Source organism: Arachis ipaensis, chromosome B8 (assembly GCF_059453495.1).
Source record: "Arachis ipaensis isolate K30076 ecotype BB chromosome B8, ASM5945349v1, whole genome shotgun sequence".
Lineage (NCBI taxonomy): Eukaryota > Viridiplantae > Streptophyta > Magnoliopsida > Fabales > Fabaceae > Arachis > Arachis ipaensis.
Window position 1 is genome coordinate 49,279,011 of NC_142443.1, and position 4,616 is coordinate 49,283,626.

At 40.3% G+C, this 4,616-nt stretch overlaps 1 pseudogene; it reads left to right on the plus strand.

Moving 5' to 3' along the window:
• Positions 1-729: 729 nt before the first annotated feature.
• Positions 730-3,039, plus strand: LOC148548008 (uncharacterized; annotated as a pseudogene).
• The last annotated feature ends 1,577 nt before the right edge of the window (positions 3,040-4,616 follow it).

Consider the following 4,616-nt stretch of genomic DNA (forward strand, 5'->3'; position numbering starts at 1 on the left):
GCATTTTTATTTTCTGTTCCTTTAATTTTCAATTAACCCACTAACTGTTTGAATTTTTGCTTAAGCTAACTAAAACTTCATTCTAGCAATAGATTGAAGTGTCACTGGTTTGTGTGTTTCTTATGTTCTGCTTGTATGTCAGGTACAAGAAGAAATACACCCATCTTTCATGAACAAGACGAAAGAACTCTTAGAAGGTTAAGAAGAGCTGAAAGAGGGAAAAATATTGTTGGAGAAGAGGAATCAGAAGAAGAATTCCAAGATATGGAGGAACATTCAACCAATCCACCAGGTGGAGCAGACAACAACAATAACAATCCACCCCAGAGGAGAGTTTTAGCTTCCTATACTTTTGCAAATCCTAGACATTGTGGAAGTAGCATCTTAACTCCAAATGTCAATGCAAACAATTTTGAACTAAAGCCACAACTCATTACTTTGGTTCAAAACAATTGCTCTTTTGGTGGAGGACCACTTGAAGATCCGAACCAACACCTATCCACCTTCTTGAGGATTTGTAACACTGTTAAAACTAATGGTGTGCCTCCTGACAACTACAAGCTATTGCTATTCCCATTTTCTCTCAGAGACAAGGCCACTCAATGGTTGGAATCCTTTCCAAGAGACAGCATCAACAATTGGGATGATCTGGTAACCAAGTTCCTTGCCAAATTTTACCCACCTCAAAGGATCATAAGGTTGAAGACTGAGGTACAAACATTTACACAAATGGAGGCTGAACCCATCCATGAGGCATGGGAGAGATACAAGGCTCTAATCAGGAAATGTCCTCCTGAAATGTTCACTGAGTGGGATAAGCTACAGAATTTCTATGAGGGCTTAACATTGAAATCTCAAGAAGCTTTGGATCATTCAGCTGGAGATTCCTTGCAACTCATGAAAACTGCAGAGGAAGCTCAAAATCTCATTGATATGGTGGCTAACAACCAATATTTCTTTGCTCATCAAAGAAACCGCCAACCATCACAAAGAAGAGGAGTAATGGAGCTAGAAGGAGTGGACTCAATCTTGGCTCAAAACAAGATGATGCAGCAGCAAATTCAACAACAATTTGAGCAAATGGCCAAGAGGATTGATAGTCTCCAAGTTGCAGCAGTTAACACTAGCCAACCATCAACCACATGGGGACAGAATGAAGGAACTCAAGAAGAACAACAACAAGAGCAAGTACAGTATATGCACAACCAAGGACCAAATGAAGTGTATGGTGATACATACAATCCATCCTGGAAGAACCATCCAAACCTCAGATGGGGAGATAATCATACCCAAAACCAACAACCATGGTAGAGGAACTCAAACCAAAACAACCCAAGAAGCAACCAAAACTACAACCAGCAACAGACTAACCAAAACCCCAACAGAAAACCTCAAAATAACTACCCCAACCCCAACCAGTACCAATCTAATAACCAACCCACCAACCAAAATACCTACCATCCACCACCCACATCTCATAACCCACCTCAGGTATCACTTGAAGCCCAAAGAATCACTAACTTGGAAGCCGTGATAGAAAAAATGTTGAAACACCAGGAAATGACAACCAAGAATCATGAAGCATCCCTGAAGAGCCTAGAGAGACAGATGGGGCAAATCTCCAAACAGATTTCTGTTGAGAGACCTTCAAGCTCACTGCCGAGTGACACAATCCCAAATCCTAAGGAAGAATGCAAGGCAATACAATTAAGGAGTGGGAGAACATTGATAAGCAACAATGACACTACTAAGAAGCAAGCAGAGAGCAGCAAAAGTGCAATAGAAGATGAGGAGCAAACAAAGGCAGATGAAGCCAAGGATCAAGTTGTGATGCCAAACAAGAGAACTGAGAAACTCAAAGAGAAAGACAACCAGCCACACGGTTCAACAGAAGTGACTCAGGTACAGCAGCAAATAGGAAGGAGCATCACACCTCCACTGCCATATCCCCAGAGGCTCAACAAAGAAACCAAGGACCAACAATTTCATAAGTTCCTTGAGACTCTCAAAAAGCTGGAAATCAATATTCCCTTGGCTGAAGCACTTGAGCAAATGCCTCTGTATGTCAAGTTTTTGAAGGAGCTTATCAACAAGAAAAGAAGTTGGCATGAGAAGGAAACCATACTGCTCACTGAGGAATGCAGGGCTTTGATTCAAAAAGGGTTTCCCCCTAAGCTTGAAGATCCAGGGAGCTTTTTGCTACCTTGCAACATTGGGGAATCAACCATCACTAAAGCAATGTGCGATCTAGGAGCAATTATCAACTTAATACCATCCTCCTTGGTAAAAAAGCTGCATATAGAGGAAGTTAAATCAGTACAGATATCTCTAGAGCTAGTAGATAAGTCAACAGTATACCCCAGGGGTATGATTGAAAACCTTCTGGTCAAGGTGGACAATTTCATATACCCTGCAGATTTTGTGGTTCTAGATTCAGAAGGGGATGATGGTGACTCTATTATTCTGGGAAGGCCATTCTTGGCCACTGCTAGAGCTATCATAGACATAGAGGAAGGAGAATTAACTCTCAGAATGCATGACAAGAGTGTCACTCTGAAGGTGTTACCAGAAGCACAGTTTGGTAATGAGAAGAAAAACTATATGGAACTTGACAAGGAAGAATCACACTTAAAAGAAGAAAGCAACAAGGTGATTCACAACAACATCCCAAGGCAAAAGATTGTGCAAACTGATGAAGAAGTCCAAGAGAATATTGGAGTATTAGCCACTGAAAGGATTAAAGATCCCCAAGGTAAGCCTACGGCCAGAAAAGAAAGTTCAACGAAAGAAAGGATGAAACGCAGAAACAAAACAAAAAAGGGTTGGAAGAACAGGAAGATTCCAACAGAGGGGCTTTCCAAAGGTGACAAAGTGCAACTAACATATCAACAGCTGGGAGCAAGCCAACAGACTGATGACTATTACACTGTCAGCAACATACTCTCATTAGAGCACGCTGAAATTGAACACCAGGGAACAAAGAGGAGGATCACAGTCAGGGGAGACAAGCTGAGGCACTACAATCCTCAACCACCATAAAAGAAAGCCCCAATGTCAAGCTAGTGACAATAAAAGAGCGCTCCATGGGAGGCAACCCATGATTTAAGATTTATGTCATTTTAAATTCAATAAACTATGATCATCTGAGCATGAAATTTGTTTTCATGGACTAACTCAATGAATGCAAAATTTTTTTTTCATATGCTAAGACTTCTAAAGTTTGGTGTGCCTTCAAGCACACCAAACCAGTGTTACAAATATTTTCACATTATATGCCTAGCATATGACCAAACACTAAGTTTGGTGTTTCTCTCCTCATGAAAATAAAAATCATGCATCAATGATCATACATTATCTCTTACTGAGACTTTTCAATTAAAAAGAAATCATATTCTGTGATGAAGGCATCAATTGTGATTTACCACTAGCATCTCACATTTACCCCTTAAGCAAGATACAAGTTTGGTGTTCACCAAACTTTGATGCACAGATTTAGGGATACAATTGATCCTTCATGAAAAAAAAAGAGAGAGAGAGAAAAAGGAAAATTATGATGAAAACATTTCTTATAAACATTTGACCAAGAATGACATTGGGATTTCAATTTCACTAGTTGGAGGGAGAACCACATATTTTCAACTATATGACCAAACATTAAGTTTGGTGTCCTCCAAGGAAAGTCACGGTTCAAATGGATATAAGGAATGATGATTCATATAGTGTTAATGAAAAGAAGCACTATTGCCATGGTTTGATATAGCTAATGTGTGTTGTCTTGTTGTGATGACTAGGTGGTCAAAGAACACTTTATGAAAGAGACAAGACAAAGGAAAGCATAGCATGAGGACAAAATTTCATCACATGCCTCAAAAAGAGAATCTGCCACTCCTTGAAATGATCACGGCAGAGACAATTGAAGAAGGAAGCTTTGTCTTCATTCATCCTTACATGCACACCTTTGATTCACATAGTATCTAATTGCATCCTAGCCCTTCATTGTTCATTTAAATGACATACCACCTCCAAGCCATGCATGTGACCGAATCCTTGCACTCCAACCATTTAAACCTCCCTTCATCATTTCTCATCATAACAAGCTCGGCCTCAAAATTTCATCTTTCTCCAAGACACATATCAAAATCTCTAACAATCTTCACACTCCCTTTAACCTCAAGAGTCTCAAACAACCAAGTGATCATGGCCTCTTCCTCAAGAACCAAACGAAGAAGAGGGAAAGATCCCATGGTGGAGGAGAGCACCCCTGAATATGACCAATGGAGATTCAAATCTCGGTACCATCAGATGCAAATTGAATGGATGAATCAGAAGAAGATATATCCAGAAATTCCACTCTTGCTGCCGGATGATGGATGCCAAGAAATGATGGACAAAATTCGAAAGAGGAGGTGGAAGGAACTCATATCACCAATCACCCGAATCAATGCTAATATCATAAGAGAGTTCTATGCCAATGTCTCAAGGCTTGACATGAGTGAGGCCCCAACATACAAGAGCTATGTACGGGGAGTGGAAGTAGATTTCAGCTCGGATGCAATCAAGAAAGTCTTGGGACTAAAATCAGTTCGCTTTAGTGAACCGGGATACCACCAAAGGGT